General features: G+C 39.6%; 2 pseudogenes; both read left to right on the forward strand.

The window, feature by feature from the left end:
- The first annotated feature begins 2,097 nt into the window (after positions 1-2,097).
- LOC141522651 (zona pellucida sperm-binding protein 3-like) lies at positions 2,098-17,258 on the forward strand (annotated as a pseudogene).
- Positions 17,259-18,448: 1,190 nt separating this feature from the next.
- Positions 18,449-27,930, forward strand: LOC141522652 (uncharacterized; annotated as a pseudogene).
- The last annotated feature ends 25 nt before the right edge of the window (positions 27,931-27,955 follow it).

The following is a 27,955-nucleotide window of genomic DNA, read 5'->3' on the forward strand; positions in this document are numbered from 1 at the left end:
GGACTGTGGGAAGTTGAGACTGAGTAGAATAAGAAGGGATGAAAAAAAATTGTAAAGGAAGGTGGCCTAGCTCTACCAGATCTAAAACTATGCTATAAAGCAGCAATCAAAACTGCATGGTATTGGTTAAGAAACAGAGTAATGAGGGCAGCAAGGTGGTACAGGGGATAGGGTACTGGCCCTGGAGTCAGGAGTACCTGAGTTCAAATCCGGCCTCAGACACTTAATGATTACCTAGCTATATGGCCTTGGGCAAGTCACTTAACCTCATTGCCTTGCAAAAACTAAAAAACCAAAAAGAGTAATGGATCAGTGGATTAGGATAGGTTCAAAAGAAACTGCAATAAATGTCTACAACAACCTACTATTTGACAAATCGAAAGACATCAGGCTCTGGGAAAAAAGTTCACTATCTGACAAAAATTGTTGGGAAAACTGGAAACAGTATGACAAAAACCAGGCATAGATCCACATCTCACACCCTATACCAAAATAAGGTCAAAATGGGTACAGGATTTAGACATAAAGAATGATACCAGAGATAAATTAATAGACCAAAAATACTCTATTTGATCTGTAGAAAAGGGATAAATTTATGACCAAACAAGAATTAGAGTACATTATAAACTACAAAATGAATGATTTTTGACTATATTAAATTAAAATGCTGCCAAAATTAGAAGGAAAGCAGAAAACTGGGAAACAATCATCACAACCAGGAGTTCTGATAAAGGTCCCATTTCTAAAATATATAGAGAATTACATAAAGATTATAAATCATTCCCCAACTGATAAATGGTCAAAGGATATGAACAGTTTTCCAATGAAAAAGTCAAAACCATATATAGCCATATGAGAAAATGCTCCAAATCACTGTTGATTAGAGAAATGCAAATTAAAACAACAATGAGGTATCATCTCACACCTATTAGATTAGCCAAATGAGAAAAAGGGGAAATGATCAATGTTGGAGAGGTTGTGGGAGGATTGGGACATTGATGCAATGTTGATGGAGTTGTGAACAGATCCAACTTTTCTGGAGAGCAATATGGAGCTATGCTCAAAGTGCAATAAAATTGTTCATACCCTTTGACCCAGCAATTTCAATTCTAGGTCTATATCCAGAAGAAATTGCAAAAAAATGGGAAAAGTCCTACATTTTCCAAAATATTCATAACAGCTCTTTTTGTAGAATTGGAAATTGAGGTGTTGCCCATCAATTAAGAGAATGGCTAAACAAATTATGGTACATGAATACTATGGAATACTATTGTTCTATAAGAAATCATAAAGGAGTGGACTCTAGAGAAGCATGGAATGACTTAAAAGACCTGATGCTAAGTGAAGGAAGTAGAACCAACAGAACAATGTACATATCAATAACATTATGAGATGAACAATCTTTTTTTTTTTTAGGTTTCTGCAAAGGCAATGAGGTTAAGTGGCTTGCTCAAGGCCACACAGCTAAGTAATTATTAAGTGTCTGAGGCTGGATTTGAACCCAGGTACTCCTGAGTCCAGGGCTGGTGCTCTATCCACTGCACCACCTAGCCACCCCGAGATGAACAATCTTGATGGAAGCAGCTACTCTCAACAGCCCAGAGAGTGTGGACAACTGTATTTAACTGATTATGGACTATATTATCCCCAAACAGAGGTAGAAAAACAAAACATAACAAAACACACAGAAAAAAAACCCTTCTGAATCTGACGAACTTTATAAAAATTATCTCTTTTGTCTCTTTTTTCCTCAATCCTAATTTCTCATGCCAAAAATTACTAATTTGTAAATATGTTTAACAAATTATGTATGTAAAATGCTAACCTGACTGCTGCTTAGTAAATCAGGGTGGGAAGGGTGGGTGGAGGAAATTTTGTAACTTGGAAATATGCATGTTCAAATGGATGAAAATAAATTAATTAATTTTTAAAAAGAGAGCAATTGAGTAGAAAAAATTCCACTGGCAGGGTAGGGAGGGACCTACTGGCCAGAGATTTTAATAATTTTTCAGAGTCATGGTCTATATCAGACCCCAGTTCAGTTTTCAATTGGTAAGCAGGGTTTGTTTGTTTATTTTTCTAAATCTTTTTAGCCTTATGGAGGTAGGGGAAACCGATATCCTACGCATACATCAGAGAGACCTTGATGAGACCTTCAGGCTGGTAGCTTGAGAATAGTGGTACCTGGTGGATAATTAGATATTGTTCAGTGATTTCAGTTGTGTCTAATTCTTCATGACCCCTTGGGGGGTTTTCTTGGCAAAGATACTGGAAGGGTTCGCCATTTCCTTCTCCAGCTCATTTTACAAATGAGGAAACTGAGGCAAGCAGGGTGGAGTGACCTGCCCAGGGTCACACAGCTAGTAATTGTCTGAAATTAGATTTGAATTCAGGTCTTCCTGACTCCTGGTCCTGATGCTATCTATTTCATACCTAGGTGCCTTACACTTATTGACTAATACAATTACATCTTGTTTTCTTGTAGACTTTTCTTTTTTTAGGTTTTTGCAAGGCAAACAGGGTTAAGTGGCTTGCCCAAGGCCACACAGCTAGGTAATTAGTAAGTGTCTGAGACTGGATTTGAACCCAGGTACTCCTGACTCCAAGGCCGGTGCTTTATCCACTATGCCACCTAGCCGCCCCTCTTGTAGACTTTTGAAAGAAACTAGTAGGCATTGCTTGTGGCACTCTATTGTCACATTGCTCAAAGCATCACAGACCTTAGAGGCTGCCAAGTCTGACCCACACATTTTACCACTGAGGAAACTGAGGCCAAAAGCAGTTTTGTGACTTGTCCAAGGTCACACAGCCAGTAAGTATCTAGAGTCTGACTCTAGGTCCAGTGTGCTATCTACTAGACTCTGCCCCTCTCAAGGATGATCGCCTAAGTGCACAGATACACACACACACACACACACACACACACACACACACACACACACACAGAGTTGACATCTTTATTGGACTCAAAACAGCCCTTTGAGGCAGGTCATGCATGAGTTACAATTCTTATTTTATTAGTAAACAAACTAGGGTTCAGTGAGATTAAATTATTTGCCCAAGGTGTCACGGAAAGAGCTCTGGCCCAGACAGGATGTACAGCTGGAGAAGGCACCCAAATCCCTGAGGTCACAGATATACACAGCAAACGGAAAGCCCTCTGCCTGCATTGTTTCCTGTTTCTCTGGGTCCTGTCTCAGCAAATTGTAAACACCTTGATAATAGCAATGACCTTATCCTAGGCTTCCTTTGTTTTCCTGGCAGAACTAAAAATACAATAATATGAAAAATACAAATAATATGAAAAAAAGAATGAATTAAGACTTAGGAGGAGCTAGGTGGTTCAGGGGATGGAGTGCAGTGCTAATCTTCTTAAGTTCAAATCTGGCCTCAGACATTTACAAGACAAGTCACTTAGCTCTGTTTGTCTCAGTTTCCTCATCAGTAAAATGAGCTGTAGAAAGAAATGGCAAACCATTCCAGTATCTTTAACCAAAAAAATCCCCCCCCCTAAAAAACCCAAAAAACCATGGGAGGTGGGACACAGATAGGTAGCATAGTGATAGAATACCAGCCCTGGAGTAAGGAGTACCTGAGTTCAAATCCAGCCTCAAACACCAGCTGTGTAATCTTGGGCAAGTCACTTTAACCCCATTGCCTTGCAAAAAACCCAACAACAACAAATGATATAACAAAGACTCAGATACAATGGAGAAGACAAGTTTGAGTGCAAGTGATTTGCTCGCTATGTGACCCTGGTTAAGTCACACAACCTCATGGGGTCATCAATAAAGTAGGAATAGTAATTCCTAAATTCCCAATCTCCCAGAACCATTTTGTGTGGAAAACATTTTGACCACCTCAAAGTTTCTAAATTATATATTAGCATTCCATGTTGGCTTTCCTCAGTGGCCAACTAGACCCTGAATCTCCTTGACAAATTCTCTTTCCATTCTGATACCATGCTGCCTCTCATAGGGGAATGCAATCTTCAAAGTGCTATAGAAATATTAGTTATTATTATCACTCAAAGTCCTAGTTTTAGTGAATTCACTCAGCATTAGTGAAGGGAGCATTGTTCCTGGTGTTTAGTCATTTCAGTCACATCTGCCTCTTCCTGACCCCATTTGGGGTCTTCTTGGCATAGATGTTGGATTCTTTTTAGCACATTTTACAGATAAGGAAAGTAAGGTAATAGGGTTAAGTGACTTGCTTTTAAGTGTCACTGAAGTGACAAGTTAGTAAATTTGACAATCAAGGCAATAGAACAAAAGCATTCACACAAGTCTGAAAGCAGACAAGCTCATAAATCAGATTACCATTCCAATATTAATTCAAGTCTAGCCACAGGTGGGTAGAATTGATCCCAGCCCTACTCTTCTACTTTTTCATTTTTATAGTCTATTCTGATTCTGTTGGTTGGCACAACCTCAGGTTATTTCATCTCAGATCCCACAATGCTTTTCCCTCCAGGAAATGAATTTCTTCATCTTGCAGTCTTGGCCAAGGTCTAGGATGCTCCATTAAGGTTCTCCAATGCTACCTGATGGAGTAAACGTAGTCCTGGGTTCTTAAAGCCTAGCCCAAGAGTGCATGAGGGCCAGCAGGTTGTATCAAGATGGAAAACCTTTGAGTACTGACCTGTGTAGACTTGGTGGATGCCTGCAGGGGTCCAAGCCTCCATGAGGTCCTTGGAACCTGACATGAGGGATAGAGTTGGAGAAATGAGTTAAGTCAACACAGGGATTAAAGGCAGGAGCAGGTTGACTGACTGTCAGCTGCTTGGATTTATTTTTATAGTCTCAGAATCATGTATGCATCAAGCTAGCAAGCTAAGATCATTTCCTTGGGTTACAAAAGTGTACAATTTTCATCATCAATCATATAGTTCATATGGTTACAAGTTTGATCATGTAGTGGTTACAAGTTTGATCATGTAGTTAATTTTTATCCCTGCTCAGGCCAGGATGACCTCAACCTGTCTGCTACCTAGGTTGTTGCTGCATTGTAAAATTATTAATTCATTTAAAGTTATTAATTAAGCAATTCATTTAATGGAAAGTTTTTTATATTTTCTGTGTAAGTAATGTTTTTTGATACACTTCCTTAACAATCTATAGTGAGGGTTGTTATGCTTGTCCACCCATCCGTTAACTCTTACAATACAATAACCAATTTTTCTTTCAGGCCTTGTTGGTAGAAACCACGATTACTGTGACTTTTTTATTCTTTCCCACAAAACTAAGGCTGTTAGAGTTCACATATCAGTCACCTATACTAACTATTCTTTCACCATCTTTTTCATATATTCCTGTGTATGGTAAGGGGGGGGGCAAAACTGTTAATTTCCCTGGAATCCTATCTGACCCATCTTGTATCTGTTTTCCCTGTATATATTCTGGCATCTCCTTGGAATTCCCAGTGTTGGGTTTTCCAGAGATTTCATAATGTTGAAGCCTTTTGTATGCCTCAGGGAGAGGCAGTCCTGTTAAATTTGGACAGAGTTTACAATCTGTTTTATTCAAGGAATTTCTCTGAAATCCTTCCTTTATAGTCATTCCACTATTAGGATGAGTAAGTATTGCAATCAATAATAGACCTATAAATATTGGTATACGTGGAATCCCTATGTGTATTGAAGAAGGAAATGTTGTTCCATCAGGCGGTGTGACCACCTTGAGTCTTCTTGCTGTGACTGTGTCAAGCAGCTTAGAGACCCTGGCTCCCAGCAGATGCACATCTTTATAAACCTGGCCTCTGAGGGCGAGAGAATCCATCAATGCTCTCCAGGTGATTTCTTGGTCACCTCAAGTCATGAGATAGCTTAGTAGAGTGGAAAGCACTCTGAATTGGGAATCATGAGAAGCTTCCTGCCTCTAACACTTACTAGCTGAGCAATCCTGAGTAAGTCACTTAACTTCTAGGAGGTTCAGTTTCTTCATCTATAAAATGAGGCTAATAATAGCATGTACCACATAGGGCTGTTAAAAGAAACAAATCAGGTAAAAAAGATAAAAATTAGATCAATATTTCAAATAATTATCAATTAAAATAGCAAATAATTATCAATATTTCCAAAGATTTTAAAATAAGGTTTCAAATATCAATGATTATCAAATATCACTATTTCAAATAATTATCAAATAGGAGAAAAATAAAGCACTTTGCAACCTTCAAAGCACCATAGAAATGTTACTTATCATTATCACTATAAGTTCTCATTTTATTGAATTCACTAAGTATTAGTGAAGGGAGTGCTGTTCTTGTTATGTAGTCATTTCACTCACATCTGCCTCTTCCTGATCCCATTTGGGGCTTTTTTGGCAAAGATCCTGGATTCTTCTCCAGCTCATTTTATAAATGAGGATACTGAGGCAAACAGAGTTAAGTGACTTGCCCAGGATCACATAGCTAGTAAGCATATGAGACTGTATTTGAACTTAGTCTTCCTATCTCCAGGTCTGATGCTCTATCTAACAGAGCCACCTAGCTGTACCTCAGTAATTATGAAAATAATGAATTCTCAAAGTATAAAGTATTTAAGACTTAAGACCATCTTATAGGTGTCTGATTCCCATGACTAGTCTGTACATGTGTTCTGTCTGAACCTGTGTTCAGTTTTGGGGCCTGCTTATCTGTTTTTAAATTTTTTTTTCAAATAACAAAAATGTATTTTCTTTCCCACAACCTACCCCACCCTCCATTGGAATTTTTTTAAAGGAAAGAAAAATAAAATATTTGAAACCAATTTGCGTAGTCAAGAAAAACAAATTCCTACATTGTCATTTTCATAAATGTGTCTCTCTGAACCCTGAATCCTAACCTGGGGGGGGGGGCAGCAACCTACATCATCAATCATCTGGAATAGTGATTGGTCATTGCCACATTGATCAGAATTCCTAAATCATTAAAAAAGCTGTCTTTACAGTGTTGTTATTGTCTATAATACTGTTCTTCTGGTTCTGCCCACTTCATTCTTCATCAACTCATGTCTTCTCAAATTTCCTTGAAACTGTCCTTTTCCATATTTCTTAAAGCACAATAGAATTTCTGTACCAGAACTTGTTCAGTCATTCCCCAAACAATGGCCACTCCCTTAGTTTCCAATTCTTTGCTATAACCAAAAAAGGGGGTTACTATTTTTGTACATATACATATGTAATTATATATATATATATATATATATATACATGGGGGAGCTTTTTTATTTCTTTGATGACTTTCAGACTATAGACTGGACCAAATGATATTTTATCCTTTTATTTGGGGCAGTTAGATGATACAGTAGATAGGAGATAGGAAGATCTGAGTTAAAATTCAATTTCAGACACTAGCTGTGTGATCCTGGGCAAGTCACTTGATGCTACTTGCCTCAGTTTCCTCATCTGTAAAATGAAGAAAGAAATGGCAAACCACTCTAGAGTTTTTGCCCAGAAAACCCCAAGTGGAAAAAAAATCCTTTTATTTACTAGAATATCATTACTTTCTCCTGGGTCCAGAATAATGGGATTGAAGATAATCTCAAAACCTAAAGTGTTAACAGCTTCTAATGATTCTTTTTCCCTCTATTCCCTTTCTCATCACCAGGAGTACATTTTCTGATAATCCCACTTCCTCTGAGTCTGGGAAAGCTGTGATAAGAAAAAGCAAAATTATGAGGTCAATGTCCAGCGTTACAGATATCTCACGATTCTGTTCTCTTTTTTCTCCCCTTCATCCTTAAGAGAAGCTCTCCTTTTGCCACAGGAGTGGGGAACTGGTGCAATCAATGTAGAACCTTGGCAAAGGGTATTATTGGCCTGTGGCATCTACTGACTGCCATCACTGTCAGAACCCAAGACATTTTACCTCCTTCAGCCTCTGGCTAAAGCCATTGGCCCATTTCTCTCCATTCAATTCAGCTAAATTCTATAAATATTTATTAAGCATCTTCTAGTGAGTAGCACTGAGGAAGATACAGAGAACAATCAATTCACCAACACCCACATATTAAGCTTATACTAGGGTTCTAAAAATAAAATAAAACAGTCCCTGTCCCCAAGAAGCTTTCATTCTACAAAGAGAACAAGATGTATGTCTATATGAAATATATGTTTACATAATTAATACAAAGTAATTGTAAGGAGACGAATAAGAAATAGACCCCGTCCTCAAGCTATCTAGGGGGATAGAGGAATAGAGATCCCAGAAGTCTGGAAATTCATCTAAATGAATTCTTGGTAGATATCTAAGTCAAGAAAATAAAGTGACTTGTCCAGGGTCCCCAGAAGTAGAATTTGAAACTAAGTCTTCTTGACTCCTGGCCCATGACCATCTGTCAGTTGATTGTTCACGTTGATCCTACCTTCTAATGAGATTTTCACCTATAGCTTTAAACTTACATCTTCCTGTCTTCTCCAAAATAACCACTGGGCTTGGATGATGGGAGCTACATCCCTGAAGCCCCATCTCTGCCAACCAAAGCTTAGTCTCTCTGCTTTTCCCTCTTTGCACCTCCATCACTGAGTAACATACTCATACCTCTTTCCTTCTTGAGGGATACCTTTACCACTGAGTGCATGGGTTATTGACACGGCCTAGTTCCCAATGTACCAGCCTGTCCATGTTCTCTTGGATGACTGAGGACTCAGATGTTGTCCTGTCCCCAGCACAGGACAAGGATGACCAGAGGACTTGACATGTAACACAGGACCCCAGAATTTTAGAGTAGCATCTCCAAAACCATCAAGATTAACCCTTCCCTGAAAAAAGATGGTGGTTATTCACTCAAATGAGAATAAACTTACTTCCAAAGCAACCTGTCCCATTCTTGCTTAGTAATAATTGTGAAGAAGTTTTTCCTAAAACCAAGCCCCAACTGGCCATTTCTACCTTTGTTTTTAGTTTGATTCTCAAGAACTAAGCAGATCAGGGTTAACCCCCATCACACAAGAGTCATATATATATATATATATATATATATATATATATATATATATATATATATATATATATATATATTTGAAGGGAGTAGCCATGTTGACCTGGGTTTTCTGTCCTCCAGACTCAATATCCCCCTTTATTTTATTTTTATTTTTTTATATTTAATATTTATTTATTCTCATTTTGTACAAATAATGTTTTCTATACATTAATAAAATATTCTTGTTTAAGAGTAAACAAAATACCCCCTCCCTCCAAAAAATATAGACTCTCTTGAGTGATAAAGTAAAGGGGAGAGAAAAAATTAAAATTAAAAAAATAATAATAGTAATAATTGTAGGTATGGCCAGGTGGCACAGTGAGCAGAGCACCAGCCCTGGAGCCAGGAGCACCAGAGCCCATATCTGGCCCAGTACACCCAACAATCACACAGCCATGTGACATGCAAGCCACCCCACCCCTACTGCCCTGCAAAAAACCAAGAAAAGAAAAAAAATACCCAAAATAAAATAAAATAGTAATAATAGTAGGGGTGGCAGACAGAACATTGGCCCTTGAGCCAGGAGCACCTGGATCCAAATCTGGCCTCAGACACCCAACGATCACCCTGCTATGTGGCCCCAGGCAGGCCACCCAGCCCCATTTGCCCTGCACCACCCCCCAAAATAATAATAATAATAATAAAATGTGCTTCAGTCTTTGTTCCAACACCAACAACTCTGTCATGGGTGGATCTCATTCTTTATGATAACTCCATCACAAAAATTACTTCCATATTTTTCCAATGTTGCCATTGCTGATCGCAACTCCCTCCTTTCGTATTCCTCCACTACCATGTACTATATTTTCTCTCTCTCCTTTCACTCTGACTCTGCTGTAGGATAGCTGAGTGGCACAGAAGACAGACCTCTGGCCTTGGGGTCATGAGGCCCTGAGCCCCCCCCTACCACCCCTTAGGCCCAGCATCCACCTGGTCCTATGGTCCTGGGCAGGCGATCTAATCCCAGCCCTTTGCAACAAGTAAAAAAGAAAATGTGTTATATCTGACCACTCTCCCCCCCGTGGTCCATCCTCTCCTCCATCACTCATACCCCCCCCTTCCCCCTGCCCCTCCTTCTTACTCCAGATGTCTATACCCCATTGAGTATATATGCTGTTTCCTCTCCTAGCCACCTCTGAAGAGAGCAAAGATTCCCTTATTCCCCCTTGCCTTCCCCCCTTCTATATCATTGCAATAGCTCATTGTAATAAAGAAAAATCTTATTATATGAAATATCTTGGCCTGTTCCCCCTCTCCTTTTTCTTTCTCCCATTACATTTCCCTTTTATCTATTGACTCCATTTTTACACCATATTTTATCTTCAAATTCAGCTTTCTCCTGTGCTTCAACTATAAAAGCTCCTTCTACCTGCTCTATTAGCTGCGAAGTTTCATATGAGTATTATCAGTGTCATTTTTTTTCTATGCAGGAATACATGCAGTTCATCATCATTAAGTCCCTCATATTTTCCCCTTCTCCTCCAGTCTCTATGCTTCACCTGAGTCCTGTATTTGAAAATCAAACCTTCTGTTCAGCTCTGGCCATTCCCACAGGAACATTTGAAATTCCCTGGTTCACTGAAAGTCCATCTTTTTCCCCTGGAAGAGTACATTCAGCTTTGCTGGGTAGTTGATTCTCAGTTGCATTCTAAGCTCTTTTGCCTTCTGGAATATTATATTCCAAGCCCTATGAGCTTTTAATGTAGTTGCTGCTAAGTCCTGTGTGATCCTGACTGCAGCTCCACAATATTTGAATTGTATCCTTCTGGCTGCTTGTAATATTTTCTCTTTGACTGGGAAGTTCTGGAACTTGGCTATAATATCCCTAGGGGTTGGCTTTTGGGGATCTCTTTCTTGGGGGGATTGGTGGATTCTCTCCATTTCTATTTTGCCCTCTGCTTCTAGGATATCAGGGCAATTTTCCTGTAATAATTCTTTGAAAATGATGTCAAGGCTCTTTTCCTGATCATGACTTTCAGGTATTCCAATAATTTTTAAATTATCTTTCCTAAATCTGTTTTCCATATCAGTTGTTTTTCCAATGAGATGTTTCACATTTTCTTCTAATTTTTCATTTTTTTGGTTTTGAAGTATTGAGTCCTGATTTCTCATAAATTAATCAGTTTCCCTGAGTTCTATTCTTTGTCTGAAGGATTTGTTTTCCTCAGAGAGTTTTCTTATCTTTTTTTCCATCTGGCCAATTCTGCTTTTGAAAGCATTCTTCTCCTCAATAACTTTTTGAACTGTTTTATCCATTTGACCTAAGCTGGTTTTTAGCATTCTATTTTCTTCAGCATTTTTTTAGATTTCCTTGACTAAGCTGTTGACTTCATTTTCACATTTTTCCTGCATCTCTCTCATTTCTTTTCCCAGTTTTTCTTCTAACACCTTCATTTGATTTTCAAAGTCTTTTTTGAGCTCTATCATAGCCTGAGCCCAATTTCTGTTTTTCTTGGAGTCTTTTGATGCAGGAGCTTGTGCTTCCTCATCTTCAGACTGAGTGTTTTGATCCTTCTTGGGCTCAGATGCAAAATATTTCTCAATGGTGTTTCTCTTTTTTCTCTGCTTGCTCATTTTCCCAGCCTAAGCCTGTTTTGGGGGTGCTTCCTGAGCTTTTGGGACACTCCCACAAGGATCTCAGTGTGTGAGGCTCTGTTCTCCTTCCTGGTCTGTGAATGACCACATGTACCCCCCTCTGCCATGGGGCTGAGGTGGGGGAGGGCCCTGCTGTTCTATGGGGGCACCTAGACTGCGATCAGGATCTGAATGTGGTCAGAGCCCCAGAGTCCTGTTCCAGGGGCAGAGGACAGAGCTCAGCAGTCTCTCTCTCTTCACTCCCCTCCCTAGGTTCAATGGGCTCATGCCTTGGGTGCTCCTGCTTACTGGTTCCGCCTGCTTCTGTTTCCTGGATCTGGACTGCCACAAGATCACACTGCTCTCTGTGTGCCCTGAGGGCTGGGCTTCGCATGCTTGCTCTGGCAGAGGTCCCCCAGCTGTTCCCCCAAGTTGTGCCCCCGCTCCCTGGGGCATAGGTCAGGAGATGCCCCCACTTCTGTGAGCTGGGGCTCCCAATGCCCTGGGGCTGCCTCTGGGAGGCTGAAGTTCTTTTGCTCTGGCAGGCCACCCCTCCGGTGGGCCACCCCTCCAACCCCGGGGAGCAGAGTCTTTCTGCTCTTTTCCAGGTTACCTTGAGTAGGAGAACTGTCTCGCTGGATCCCTCAGTGGGTTCTGTCTCTCGAAAATTTAGAGTTCTTAGTTTCAAAGATTTATAAGAGAGCGATCCGCTCTTTTCACCTTCTTGGCTCCACTCCCTGTCGCCATCTTTCCCCCTTTATTTTAACTGATCTTCACATGGCACCAACCTTGAGGCTTTCCCCCTTCTAGGTCAATCTCCCCTGGACATTGTCCAGCTTATCAGCATTCTTCCAAGAAGGCAGAACAGTACAGAACACAATGCTCCCCAAACATTATGTTCTATCTGAGAGCCAGATAGATAGCATTCCCATTGTGGGATGAAGAACGTCACGCCTGCCCTTGTCTCTCTTCCTAGGCCTTCCATGATGAGAGATTATACACCAGTGACACAGGAGCCCTGGCTTTAGGCCCAGTCAGCATTCAGAGTCCTGCCCTGAGCCTTGACACACAAGACTGGTCTTTCCATGCTTCTTCTATCATGTTATACATGCTGGCATCTCTCCCATCATCAGGAGGATGATAGGGATAGGCATTAGTCATCCTGTTTCCTACTCTCAAAACAAATTCAACACCTTTCTTTCACCCCTAGCCACCCCTCAAAGTGACCGCCATCCAGATGGAATGTTGCCTGGGAACAGAACTCCTGGGAAAGTTCGCACCCTCAGGCTTGTCTTTGGTGACTATTGGTCTTGGTGGTTGTCAGAATATTCTATTTTTGTTCAAGCAGGCTAGCCAGACAAAAAAATGAGAATATTTGAAACCCCTTCATGAAATCAAGAAGCTTTTTGATTGGCAGAGAAATTACAGGATAGACAACACTATAGTCAAAGTACCTGGGTGGATAATCCCAAATTGTCTTGCTGTTGTTCTGGAACATTGTTGGGTATTGAGGCTGCAGGGTGGAATTGAAGGGGAAAATGCTATGGAGACAAAGGAAAGGAGCTTCAGGCTTAGAGAAGATTTGGGCTCAAGATAAACTTGGAGAAAAGTAGCCAGATAGAATAATATGTAACTATCAGGCACCATTCAATCTAGGACTGGGAGATTTTTTTTCATCATGTTTCCAACTCCCTTCTCTGGTATATATACATGTATATGTATATGTGTATGTGTATGTATATGTGTATGTGTATGTATATGTATATGTATATGTATATGTATATGTATATGTGTGTATGTGTATGTGTATATACATACATATATATGTTTGTATATGTTTATGTATATAAACAAATATATACATATGTTTATATATATACATTTATTCATACATACTCTAAGAATAAACTTTAGAAATTTAAATCTTAGAGGGGAGCAAAAGAGAAAAAGGAACCAGATCCCCCAAAATCTCCAGTATTTTGAGAACATTTCTCTTTTTTAAAATTGTTATTGATTCATTTTATTTTTATGTCACTTTCTTTCTGAAGTCCCCCCATAATTCTTCAATATATTTCTCCCCACTTCTTACTGAGATATACTTTGCAACAAAAAGAAAGGGGGGGGGGGAATGTAGTTCAGTAAAATCAGCCAGTTCTTCTCTTGAGTCTGATAGTGTTTACAATGTTTCATAACCCATAGTTTTCTACTTCTGCAAAGAAGGAAGGTTAACACATTTTTCTCACCTATTCTTTGAGGAAAAAGCTTAGTAATTTTATGTATTTTAGTTTTTGCAAGGCAAGGTCACACAGCTAAGTAAGTATTACGTGTCTAAGGTTGAATTTGAACCCAGATACTTCTGACTCCAAGGCTGGTGTTCTATCTACCATGCTGCCAAGCTGCCCCTAAAGCATGGTCATTTTAATTGCACAACATTCATCTCTGGGGATTTTACTTCTTTCCAATGAGGTTATTATTTGTATTTTTTTATTTTACATACTTCATTCTGCATCAGTTCATATAAGCCTTCTAAGACTTCTCTGAATTCTTCACATTCTTCATTTTTACAACCAGCATGATTCCATTATCTGATTATATGAACATTTTTAAGCTAATGATTTCTACTTTTTTAATTTATTTTATTTTTTTTTAAGTTTTTGCAAGGCAAATAGGGTTAAGTGTCTTGCCCAAGGCCGCACAGCTAGGTCATTATTAAGTGTCTGAGACTGGATTTGAACTCAGGTACTCCTGACTCCTCTATCCACTGCACCACCTAGCCACCCCTAATTTATTTTTTAATGACTCCATTTGATTAATATAACTTACTAGTCCAACAAATAACAATCCACATTTATGTAACTTGATGTTTTACAAATCCTTTCCTCAGAACAGTTCAATGGGGCATTTGGTACATCTATTAAATGCTTACAAGGACTTATAAATGATTCTTAGCTCTAGGGCACAAACAAAGGCAAAGTGTGATCTCTCACAGAGGAGATACTTATAGATAACTGAGCACTTTCCAGAGAGATGCAATGTTGATGTGGGGTAACCTCAGCAGTAGGAAGCATTAGCAGCAAAGGCCTGGGCAGAAGGTGGGACTTAGTCTTGAAGAAAGCCAGTGGGGAGGAGAGAGAGCATCCAGACTTGGGCAAAGCCAGTCAAATTCACTGTCAAGAGATGGAATATCATGTTCAATAAACAGTGTAGCTGGACTACAGGGAGGGAAATAAAGTATAAAAAGAACTCTAGAGCTTTCTGGTCCAACCCTCTTGTTACGGTGGGAAGACAGAGTCCGAGCAAAGTGAGAGATTTGAACCCAAGTGCTCTTATTGCAATTCCAGCCCCACTTTCTGGTGAGTGCCTCCACATACCCAACAGGTGAAAGCAGATTCCCCTCTTTATTAGTCCTCATTTTTTTTTGCACCCTGACTGCGGATGAATCCTGGGACAACTGGGGGATGCAGTCAGGTGGTCTGAATCTGGACTTGGGGATGGGATGGGTTTAGGGGTGGGGGCAAGATGAAGGGAGTGAATGGAAAAGATATAAATCCTAGGCAGCAGCTCCCCACCTCTAAGGCAGGTGAGCTAGATTAGTGTCTGTTCTCTTACTCTGGGCTTTCTAGAAGGGTGACTGGGTCACCCAAGGGTCTCCGTCATCCCTGCCCCCAGTGGTGGCAGTGCAGTGTGAGAATGACCAACTGGTAGTGAATGTGAACGGGGATTTCTTTGGCACTGGGCAGCTAGTCTAGCCTGCCAAGCTGACCCTGGGCCCTGCTGCCTGTGCCCTAGTGTCCTCAGATCCTCTGGGTCAGAGAGTCATCTTTGAGGTGGGACTTCACAAGTGTGGAAGTGATCTCCGGGTAAGAATCTACCACAGGAACTATTCCTACAACCCAAAACAAGGTAACTCGATGACTAGAGCTCTAGTGCTGGCATCAGGAAGACTAGAAATCTTTACAAAATGACAACTCTAGGAGGCCCTCTCCAGAGAGATAAAAAGAGGCAGGCTTTACAGAAGAATATTTCTACTTGAGAAAGCCACAGCGATGTGGATGTTCCAGGATAAGGAGTCCCTCCCACTCCCAGGTTCTGAGGAAAGTTCTAGGATGAAGCAGTACCAGAAGCATGACTTGAAATCCCAAAGCCAAGAATAGGAATGGGGGTGGGGAGCAGGTGGGAGGAGAGACAGTGGTTTGGAGGGAAATGAAAAGAGGAACCTGTTCTCCTTCCAGATGACTGGAGTGCAGAAAGGACCTCTCTAGCCTTCAAGCTAGTGGCTTTGATTTACATCCAGGCTGATGCCTACACTGGTTACCACGTACCCCTGGGGCCCTTTGTAGATAGGCACAAAGCCACATCGACCCCAGACCCAGCCTCTGGCCCCTACCATGTTATAATTGATGTCAATGGGTGAGGAGGTCAAAAAAAGATCAAGACTAGGGTTGGGGGAGGGGAGTAATCCTCAAACATATCTGAGGCAGGCCTGTTATGTCTGGGTGCCTGGTAGATGAACAATCACCTGACTCTTCCTCAAGCTTCATTTTTCCTCGGCCCAGGCAAAATGTGTTACATTTCATGGTAGCCTCCTTCAGGTTTGCTCAGGACTCTAGGAATGGGGTAGATCCCCTCCCTTGGAAGCTATAGGCTCTGGATTCCCTGGACCTCCCTAATCCCCCTCCTTTTCCTAGATCTATACCACCTGCCACCTAAAAGTCACAGCCACTGACCAGGTCCCCAGGCATCTGAACAAAGCCTGTTCCTATAACTTAACAGCTGACAAGTGTCTTGAGAATAGGGGGTGAGGGGAATAGGGGGTGCGGTTAAGGGCATATAATTTTCTAGTTTATAGAGTATTCCATGACCGAAAACATATACTACCCTCCATGTTATGGAGGGCAGTATTGAGGCTTATGGGTAAAATGGCTTATTTTCAGAGTGACTTGTCCTTTTTCTATCTCAGGTGGGTCCCTGTGGAAGGCCCTAGTGACATCTGCAGTTGCTGCAATGTGGGGACCTGCATATCCCTCTCATCATCCAGGAAATGAAGTCTAACAGATCAGGAGCCATGTGAGGATCAGTAGAGGCTGATAATTAGAGGCATTAATTAGTAAAAAGATAATGAAGAGGGGTGACTAGTTGGTGCAGTGGATAGATCATCGACCCTGGAGTCAGGAGTACCTGAGTTCAAATCTGGCCTCAGACACTTAATAATTTTCTAGCTGTGTGGCCTTGGGCAAACCACTTAACCCCATTACCTTGCAAAAAAAAAAAAAAGATAATGTAAAGACAAACCTGATCAGAATTGAATACATTAAAAAAAAAATAGAAGGTCGGGACTTAGACTCTGGAAGACTTTCAACATAGGAACCTGGAATTTGGGGTAGCAATCTCATCTGTATCTGTCTCCTAGGTAACCCTTCAGAATTAGAGACTGACCTGATACTGGGCCCTGTAGTCCTATGTAAGGCTGAAAATGTGCTAAGATCAGGGCAAGAATACAACATGAGAGGTAAATAAAGGACCTGTCTCAATAAAGGAAGAATCTGGCTTGACATCATTCCATTTTTAACCATTGACTCTCTTGTACTTTTTCTCGGGCATCACAGAATGACCAGAGCTGCTGCTAGGGTTGATGGTGGGGGTAACTGCTATAGTCTGCCTAGTGATATGTCTCATCACAGACAGTCACAAATATAGATCTCCTTGCTCCTGGAATGGCTAGGGCTTCTCTATCACTCTGAAATAAAGTAAAGGAAAACACAGCTGTGGCTGTCATCAATGTGGGATATGCAAGCAGAATTAGAAGAGAATTTCTTAAATATGGGAAATTATTAAACAAGTGCTTTAAAATTATTTCTATTTATCTCATTAAATATTTCCCAATTACAAGTCAAAAATAATTTTTAAAAATTGAGTTCCAAATTGTCTCTTTCTCTACTGTCCTTCCCCATCATTAAAAAAGCAAGCAATTTGATATACATATGAAGTCATACAAAATATGTTTCTGTATTAGCTATGTTGTAAAATGAAAACAATAAAATAGTTTTAAAAATAGGCTTCAATCTGCATTTAAAATCATCAGTTCTCTCTCTCTAGATATGGATAGAATTTTTCCACAAGAGTCCTTTAGCATTGTCTTGGGTTGTTCTCATCAGAGTAGCTAAGCCTTTCACAGTTGATTATACTTACAATATTGCCATAAGTGATCTGGTTCTGCTTATTTTGCATGGGTTTATATGTTTTCCCAGGTTTTTCTGAAATCATCCTGCTCATCATTTTTAAATTTTTTTTATTTTATTTAAGGCAATGGGGTTAAGTGATTTGCCCAAGGTCAGACAGCTAGACAATTATTAAGTGTTTGGGTCACATTTGAACTCAGGTCCTCCTGATTGCAGGACCAAGTGTTCTACCCACTGCACCATGTAGTTAGCCCCTGCTTATCATTTCTTAAAGTACAATAAGGTTCCATCACGATCATATCACAGTTTGTTCAATCATTCCCCAATTGATGGACATCCTCTCAATTTCCAATTCTGTTACCATAAAAAGATTTTTGTACAAATAGGTTTTTTCACTTTTACAACTATATCCAGAGTGTTTTGGTTTTTTATTGTCTTCTGGGTCACATCCAATATTGATTCTTCGCAGACAGAATGGTTTGATTATACAAATGACATCCCTTCTGCCATTCCTTGCCCAGTTGGGCATTTGAACTCCCAGGCAAGGGTCCACCTGACATCTCAAAATAATGTTGCCTCTTTGAAACTTCAAGAAAAGGATAAAAGTAATTAGTTTGTCTCTTTGTATACATCTCAATCCTAGTTCAACACCTCCTGGGTCATTATTTCTTTCAGTCAATGCAGCTGATTTCTTCATCCCACAGGATTCTGAAGGAGTGTGACTTTTTACACCATGACTCTTGAGCCCCCATTGGTGTGGTATGTCTTATATTATCAATCAACTAGTTGAACTCCATTAGCTTTTAGAAAAGATAATATTCTGGGGTGGCTAGGTGGCACAGTGAATAGAGCATCGGCCTTGGAGTCAGGAGTACCTGGGTTCAAATCTAACCTCAGACACTTAATAATTACCTAGCTGTGTGGCCTTGGGCAAGCCACTTAACCCCATTGCTTTGAAAAATCTAAAAAAAAAAAAAAAAGAAAATATATAAAAAGAAAAGATAATATTACTATTAAGATATAGCAAAAAGAGTTAATACAAATTGTTCTTCCTATAACAGGAGTATATTCTTTTCTTGTATAAACGGGATAACCAGAGAGAGCAAGCTTAAATTTAGAGTACAATGGCAATGAGGCTTGTGAAGTAGTTGGGGTGGGGGGGGGATATGGCAAGAGTTTAATTCCTGACCCTGTAATTCCCTTTCTTTCTTTGCAGAGCCCTTAGGAATTTCCCCTTGGGCATAGTCCCCTTACCTGGATAGGTAGTCCAGCTGCGCCACTGGGCTTCTGTTTAATCAGCAGCTGGCACTTCTCTCTGCCACCAGGGGTCTCACTTCCTGAAACTGTTACAATCCCTTGGTTTTCCAAATCCACCTGCAGGTGTTTCCTATTATCAGAGACTACCATCACGGTGGGCATTCCTACAGCTTCCTACCACTGCTGATGCCTCTAATGGGGCCTGTGGATCTCCTTAATTTACCAGATCGTCTGGTAGTTCCCTTCTCAGAGTAACTTGAAAGAGATACACAGAAGAAAGAGTCACCAAGTAGTCATGGACTCACAGGAACCAGGTAGAAAAATGAAGCCAAATACCCTCTCCTCCCCTGGCAGCTCAAAACAATGTTGCCTCCTTGAAAATTCAAAGGAAAGAATAAGAGTAATTAGTTTGTCTCTTTGTATACATCTCAGTTCTAGTTCAACACCTCCTGGGTCATTATTTCTTTTAGTCAATTAGGATTTCCATCACCACCCAGTATGAACCCCTCAGGAACGAATGGTCAGAAGTAGGTTCACCAAAGTTTCCACCGATTTGGACTAGAAAACCATGCTTCAAAGATTAGCTAGCATAAGCTTATTCATCCCTGCTAAATGAAGACAATAGGATTTGTTTTAAAAAAAAATCTCTGTAACCTAGGGAAAGATCCTATGCAAAAAGGCTCAAAGAGCCAGCTTAGGTAAAAATAGTAATATAAACATATGCGGTTGGAGGGAACACATAGCAATGAAACCACAGGTTTAGTTAATATTGTAACAGTGAGGTACAATGGAAAGAATACTGACTTTGGAGTTGGAGGACCAGTGTTAAATCCTGTCTCTGGTTATTACTAGAATGTCCTCAAGCAAGTCACATTCTCCAAGAGCCTCAGTTACCTATCTGTTAAATGTGGGAGTTTGACTAGATGACCTATGATTTTCCTCCCAGTTCTAGGTCCTATGAACATATGTTTAAGGTCAAAATGTGTATGTCTCTATAAGAACTATGTTCCTCATTAAAGAAATAGTTACTTGAATGACTCTTGAAGGAAGAGATGCAAATTGTTAATGAGCAGGCATATTTGAATATTTTATTGATTTGAATTCCTCATCATGGGTTCAACCATGAAGATCAGAAGCCATCCACAGCTTTTCATCCTGTAACATTCTTTTCTTGTTTTGTATTTTGGGGTCAAAGAAGTAGTTTCATCAAAATGGAAACAGTGTAGATCATAATAACAGTAGCCAGCACTTATATAGTGCTTTACAAATATTGTCTCCTTTCCCTCTCAACAATGCTGGAAGGAGGTATTGTTATTATTTCTTTTTTTAATTAGATTTTTGCAAGGCAAATGGGGTTACGTGGCTTGCCCAAAGCCACACAGCTAGGTAATTAGTAAGTGTCTGAGACCGGATTTGAACCCAGGTACTCCTGACTCCAGGGCAGGTGCTTTATCCACTTCACCACCTAGCTGCCCCACTGTTATTATTTCTAATATGCAAATGAGACAGACAGAAATTAGTGAATAAAGCTGGTAAGAATCCGAAGCTTGATTCGATCTAATGGTTTCCAAACTTTAGGTCCAACATTCTATCCATTGCATTGCATCTCATTGATAATTTATAACCCTAGAGAGTTGAAAGGCTGAATGAGTTGTTATCCAGCTCTTTATGTCAAAGGCAAGACTTCAACTTAGAACTTCCTCACTTCAAGGACTTCAATCCACTTCTCTCAAGGTCTTATCCTTCTATCAGTTATTATTCATTGTGGATGAACAAGTTGTATATGATTGAGACGAAACGCTGAACTGACTAGCAGGATGCTCTCAGAAAAAACCTGGAAAGACTTACATGAACTGATGTAAAGTGAAATGAGTAGAACCAGGAGAATATTGTATATGGATAACAACAATATTGTAATGATACTCATCTGTGAACTACTTAGCTTTCTCAGCAATATAATGATCCAAGACAATTTTGAAGGAATCATGATGAAAAATGCTATCTGCCTCCAGAGAAAGTACTGACAGTCTGAATGCGGATCAAAGCATACTTTTTAAACTTTCTTTATTCTTGTTTTTTTAATGTTTTCTTTCAGAACATGGATATATGCTTTGCATGACTGCACATGTATAACCTATACAAATTTACTTGTCTTCTCAGTGAGGAAAGGGGCAGAGACAGAGAGAGCGAGAGAATTTGGAACTCAAATTTAAAAAATGAATTTTAAGGGGCAGTTAGGTGGCACAGTAGATAGAGCACCAGCCCTGGAGTCAGGAGTACCTGAATTCAAATTTGGCCTCAGACACTTAATAATTGCCTAGCTGTGTGGCCTTGGACAAGTCACTTAACCACATTGTCTTAAATAAATAAAAAAAATTTTCAAGCACACTAAAAAAAGAAAGTTAAAAATTGTTTTTACATGTAATTGGGGAAAATAAAATATTAAATAAGAAAAACAATTTAAAAATCTAATACAAAATAAAGGAAAAATAAAATAAAAAATTAACCTGGAAAAAAAAAAAGAATTATCCATTGTGCTAGAGAACTTCCTCTGTATCTTTTTTTTTTTAGGTTTTTGCAAGGCAAATGGGGTTAAGTGGCTTGCCCAAGGCCACACAGCTAGGCAACTATTAAGTGTCTGAGACCGGATTTGAACCCAGGTACTCCTGACTCCAGGGCCGGTGCTTTATCCACTGTGCCACCTAGCCACCCCATCCTCTCTATCTTTTAACATTCTCTGGGTAGCAATGAAATGCTCATGAATTTTATCCCTTGTTTTGCAATCTGGCTGGCTGCCTGCTCTTCTGAGCATATATTTTATGGTTGATATATTTTACATGACTTCTCAAATGTACAAGTTATCATATTGGCAATACAGAGCTTCAACCGGCAAAACAAATTGCCTGGGAAGGTGGACAATTTCTCTCTAGAGAAATCCTAATCACAGCAGCCCTAAAGGAGACTATAGTTTAGATTATTACAATGACCTCCTAATTGGTCTCCCTTCCTTAAATCTCTCCAATTCATCTTGCAAGTTAACTGCAACAGGCACTCTGATAATCTAATGGGAGGAGATATCATGTAAACAACTACACACAAAATATGTACAGGGTTACTTGTATGTATCTCAGAGCCCTAGGATTAAGTGATCCCAAATTGCAGAAGGTGGGACATTGGTTTGAAGAAAGTTGGGAGACAGAGACAAAGAGAGAAAGAAATCCAGTCATAGCAGACCATGTGAAATGATTGGAATCAAGAAAAAGAGTATCTTGTTTGAAGCACAGTGAGGACAAAGTCATGTGGAAGGGAATAAAATTTAAGAAGGTTGAAAAAGGAAAGGTCCAGATTATGAAGGGCTTTCAATACTAAGCAGTGGATTTTATATTTAATGCTGGAGGTGATAGGGAGCCACCGAATCTTATTGAAATGGGGAGTGATGTGACCAGATCTTTTCTTTAGAAAGATCATTTGACAGCTAAATGGAGGCTGGACTGGAGTGGGAAAAGACAACAAAGAAAGATCAACCAGCAGTACAATAGACTGGGTGTGAGGTGATGAGTACCTACACCTGTGTGATGGCACTGTCAGAGGAGAAGTGGGCTAGACAGAAGATATCAGGACAAGAGAAGTTATCAACTTGGATACGGGAGGAGAATGAGAGTCAGATGTTGAGAATACACCTAGATTATGAGCCTGAAAAGATGATGATTGCTTTTGACAGTAAACAGGAAGTTAGAAAGAGGAGAAATTTTGGGGGAAAGATAATGAATTCAGTTTGTGCCTACTGAGTTTAAGATTTTCAGTTCAAAATGCCCAATAGTTAGTAAGTAATGCTAACCAGAGAGTCAGAAATGGAGCCCAGAATTTTGTTTAAATAGAGCTAAGAATCTTCTGCCTATTGATGATAATTGAATCTCTGGTGTATCCAGAATGAAAAAAGGTCCCAGAACAGAGACTTGGGAGAAAGCAAAAGATCCCAATAATATATATGTATATGTATGTGTATGTGTATGTATATATGTATGTATGTATATGTTTGGGGTGTGTGTGTGTATGAAATGGATAGGGAATGGACAAAGTCTTTTTTTGTTTTATTGATGTGTTGTTTTTATATTATATTTTATAGATTATTCCTATTTCATGAGAAGTCTCTTGTAACAAAGTAAAACAGTAAAAGCAATCATTAGAGTGACCTCTTGTGAAAGTATGTCAACATTTCATATCTGTAGCATCATCTGCCTCTACATTTAAAAAATAACAAAAACCCAGAAATGTATTTTCTTTTTGTAACAAATATATGTGGTTAAGTAAAACAAATTCTTTCAATGGCTTCATACAAAAATATAGATGTCTCATTCTGTACCTTAAATCCATCACTTCTCTGAAATGGATGAATTATAGTTTTAATGATCATAGTTCTTATACCTCTCTAAGTCGTTAGTTTTCACAGTTTAATATGAATTGTTCTGCTCATTTCATTCTCCATCATTTATGAAGGTTCTCCAAATTTTCCCTTTTATATATTATAAAATGGCCCTCCTATATTTCCAGCTTCTTTTTTCCATATTGGGAAAGTGTCCAGGGAATAGACCTGAACAGGGTCTATGCAGAAAAGCTCTATGGGCTGCAAGCACAGTGGCCTTTCTATAGGAATAGAAACCTGGTCTAGAGCTTCATCTGATGGGAAGAGGACTAGATTTAGAGTCAGAGGACTAAGACTCCCATCTTGGCTTCACTTCCTGAGGGACTTTGAGCATGTCATGGAAATTAAATGAAAAAACTGAGTCAGTCAATTGAGTCAAAAGATTTTCAACTTGTCAGCAAGAATGAGCCACACAGAAAGTGTCTAATACAATCCAAGTAAGATTTCTTTTATGTACAGAAATCAACAAAATCAAAGGAAATAGTTTCTTTATTCTGATTGGTTGTGCCAACAAGATAAAAGAATACTTGAGAATACAGAAAAACAAATTTATTCTTAAGAAACATCTACTTTAAAAAGATATAAATAATCTATCTGCAATTAACAGCAAATAATCTTCCTTTTGTACTAAGTGATGATGGATAGTACAGACCATTAACCACCTTAGATGTGTGTAAAAGGTACTAGAACTTTCTTCAGAAAAGCATTGACAGCCATTGGGCTCACTCAGCAAACAATCACCATCTTGTTATTATTGCAAATCAGGATGATGATTTGTTGTTAGCTAAATTCCTTTTTTGCTAAGTCACTCTCCCCACTCTGGATCTCAGTTTTGGGGTTTTTTTTAGGGGTTTTTTTGCAAGACAAACAGGGTTAGGTGACTTGCCCAAGGCCACACAGCTAGGTAATTATTAAATGTCTGAGACCAGATTTGAACCCAGGTACTCCTGACTCCAGGGCCAGCGCTTTATCCACTGCCACCTAGCCACCCCCTCAGTTTTCTTTTTTGTAAAATGATGGGGTGGTCCAGAACACAGGAGTCAAAACCCCCATCAGTAACCCTGAACCAGATTAAAATGTAATTGGGAAATATTTAACAAAATAAATCAAATTTCAATGCCATGTAAATGATATTAATTCATAGTTTTCTAAGTCAATATGTGACCCACAGGCACTCTTTCTATTTGAGTTTGACACTATTGGACCAGAAATTTGAAGATGAAGAAACATGCAGTTCATCTCCAGTTGGGGTAGTGATGTCTTAAAAATGCTGAATCTCTTTGAACATGGACAACATGTAAATTTGTTTTGTATTACTATGCATATTTTTATGAGGGTTTAATTTTTTTTATTGGAGGAAGGGGAAGAAAATAAACACTTATTTTTAAAAATTAAATTAATTGGGAATAAGGGAAGAGGACTGAATTTCCAGTTCTAAATATGGTCCAGGAAGATAGACATTAGATCTAATACTGATCACTGCCCGTTCAATAAACTGCAGAAGCTCCCTCTTACTTCTATGATCAAATATAATCGCCTATGATAAGCTTTCTTTTTTTTTTTCAAGGCAATGGGGTTAAGTGGCTTGCCCAAGGCCACCCAGCTAGGTTAATTGTTAAGTGTCTGAGGTCGGATTTGAACTCAGGTACTCCTGACTCCAAGAGCTGGTGCTCTATCCATTGCACCACCTAGTTGCCACCTAGCTGCCCCCATGATTAGCTTTCAAAGCCCTCCATGACTGGATCCCAAGCTCACTTTCTATCTAATCTTATAATATATTAGTCCTATGTTGGAAAATTTCTGGTGAAGTACTCTCAGGGTTAAGAAATGTTTTTGTCAAGAAAACCTTGCATTCTAAAGGAGGCTCAGTCACCTGCTTTATGATAAGATTATTTTTGCAAACTGGGAGGACATTCTGACCATAGACATTACTTCATTTTAGTTGAGATAGTTATGAAGGTCCTAAATTACCTCACTATCTGGTGGGGAAAATATTATGAAATCATTTCATTTTTTCTTTGTGTCTATTGCTGGGGTAAATTTCAGTGAAGAGGTTGTATCCCAAAAGCCCAGCCAATGGGCTAAAGGGGAGGGGAAACTCTTTATATATTCTTTTTAAAATTTTTTTATCTTTTTAAGGCAATAGAGTTAAGTGACTTCCCTAAGGTCACACGGTTAGGTAATTATTAAGTGTCTGAGGTTGCTTTTGAACTCAGGTCTTCCTGACTCAAGGCCAGTACTCTATCCACTGCTCCACCTGACTATACTTTGGGTTGCAGCTCTTGAACTCTTACCACTAAGTCAAATTGTGAGTCTGTCCTTTTCTCGAAAAAAAGCAAATAAACTTTCTTTTGTTCAAACCCAGTCTCTGAGAATTTCTTTTATGGTAAATTTATCTCACACACTTTTGGTGCATTGACTGGGAAATAATCCCCTCCTTAAGACTCTTCTAGGGGTGGCTAGGTTGTGCAGTGGATAGAGCACCAGCCCTGGAGTCAAGAGTACCTGAGTTCAAATCCAGCCTCAGACACTTTATAATTACCTAGCTGTGTGGCCTTGGGCAAGTCACTTAACCCCATTTCCCTTGAAAAAAAAAACCCTAAAAAAAAAAGACTCTCCTGGACACACACACAAGTAGGCACCATGCTGGACTATTTTCAGCAGTTCATGATTTAGTGCTTGGCAGATCCCTTGATGAGCGAGGGAAGAATTCCAAAGAGAGACTTAGTTTGAGTAAAATTGAAAGCCAGAAGACCTTCAGAGGCAGCATTACAAGGGAGATGGACCCCACCACAGAAGAAGACCCAAAGACAGCACTTAAGTCCATAAGTTTGTGTACACAAGCCTAGGTAAGCAAGACCCGTGAGTCTGGAATTTGACTCAGAGCCCCTGGGTGATCCAACTCTTGCCATACTCAAGCAGCTCACAACTGCAGATTGAGTCTGTTTAGTACCAAAAAAAAAAAAAAAAAAAAAAAAGACAGGGAGGAAATACTCCCAAGCAATTAATACAGTTTGCAGGGAGAGATTCCAAAGAAGTTCGTAGGGACAAGACAAGTCCATAGGGACAGAAGGGACAAGACAGAAGGGTCCTGAAGTGCCAGCTAAGAGCTCTAGGTCTAGACTTAGTAATTGGGAAGAAATATAAAAGGAAACAGGAAAAACAGAAAATGATTATACTGTGGACTTGCTTCTTCTCTGTAATTCTGTGCTGCCAGAATGCTTCCCCCCTCCTCCCCCACCCCTGCCACTTGCCTTCTTGCAGTCCTGGCTTTTATCTCTCGACCTTGGAGTTAACAAAAAGAAGAATTATGAAAAAGGACTAATTAATAATAGTAGTCATGAAAGAAAATAGTGTTATGGAGACTTGGTAAAACAAGTGTTAAGGGAATTTATTTGAAGTTATAGAAACAGAAAAAGAGACAGTGAGTATTCTCAGATGAAAAAGGTGTTAAATAAACAAATCATGAAAGAAATGCTATTTGACATTGAGAAATCTTTGATGAGAAACATTTCAGGAAGACAAGAGAGTCAGGTACATCCTAAAGTATTATATGTTAAATTATATAGAAATGCCAGAAAAAGGGAAACTGGAGCATGTGCTGGAAATAGTTGGTCATTTAACAGAATGAATCCAAGTTTATTCTATGGTGACATTATAGCTTCAGGAATTTATTAGTATAGATTTGAAAATGTTAGATATTACAGAAAATAATAGGACAATTGAAGATTTAAGAACAGAAGATTCCTCCCCCCACCCCAGAAAAGATTTAAGATTGTCCCCTTATGAGAGAAGCTATTTGGTTTGCTCTATCTAAAGATGGGGGTAGGGGTGGCTAGGTGGCATAGTGGATAAAGCACCAGCCCTGGAGTCAGGAGTACCTGGGTTCAAATCTGGTCTCAAGGCCAAGCCACTTAACCCCATTTGCCTTGCAAAAAAAAAAAGCCTAAAAAATAAAAATAAAGAGGGGGGCAAAAGATATTCCAATTAGGTTGTGGGATTTTTGAGTGACTGTTGCCTTCTTATGAGTTATACCAGTAAAAATCAAGAAGTGTTAAATATTAAAACCTCTGGCATTTTCCCAGCCTTTATGCCACTGAGGTTGGACTTGCTGTGGCCACCACCACTCCTGCAGTGCCTGCAGTGCCAGAACCAAACCCGAGTAGAGCCCAGACTGCCAAGATAAGTTACATGGCAGCCTATCTCCTGGACATCCTTGGTGGTAACAATTCACCAAACTCCAAGGACCTGAAAAAGATCCTAGACAACATGGGCATCAAGACTAACAAGGAGTGAATGAAGGTTATCAGCAAGCTGAGTGGCAAGAACATTTAAGATGTGATTGTGCAAGGGAGCAGCAAGCTGGAGCTGGCCTCCATGGCCACTGGTGGTACTGTTGCTGTTGCTGCCAGTGCTGGTTCTGCTGCCCCAGCTTCCGGTGGTGCAGCCCCTACTGCTGCAGAAGAGAAGAAGGAAGAAAAGAAGGAAGAGTCTGAAGAATCTGAGATGATATGGACTTTGGTCTGTTTGACTGAGTCCCCTTCCTGCACCTCCAATAAA

Source organism: Macrotis lagotis, chromosome 4 (assembly GCF_037893015.1).
Source record: "Macrotis lagotis isolate mMagLag1 chromosome 4, bilby.v1.9.chrom.fasta, whole genome shotgun sequence".
NCBI lineage: Eukaryota > Metazoa > Chordata > Mammalia > Peramelemorphia > Peramelidae > Macrotis > Macrotis lagotis.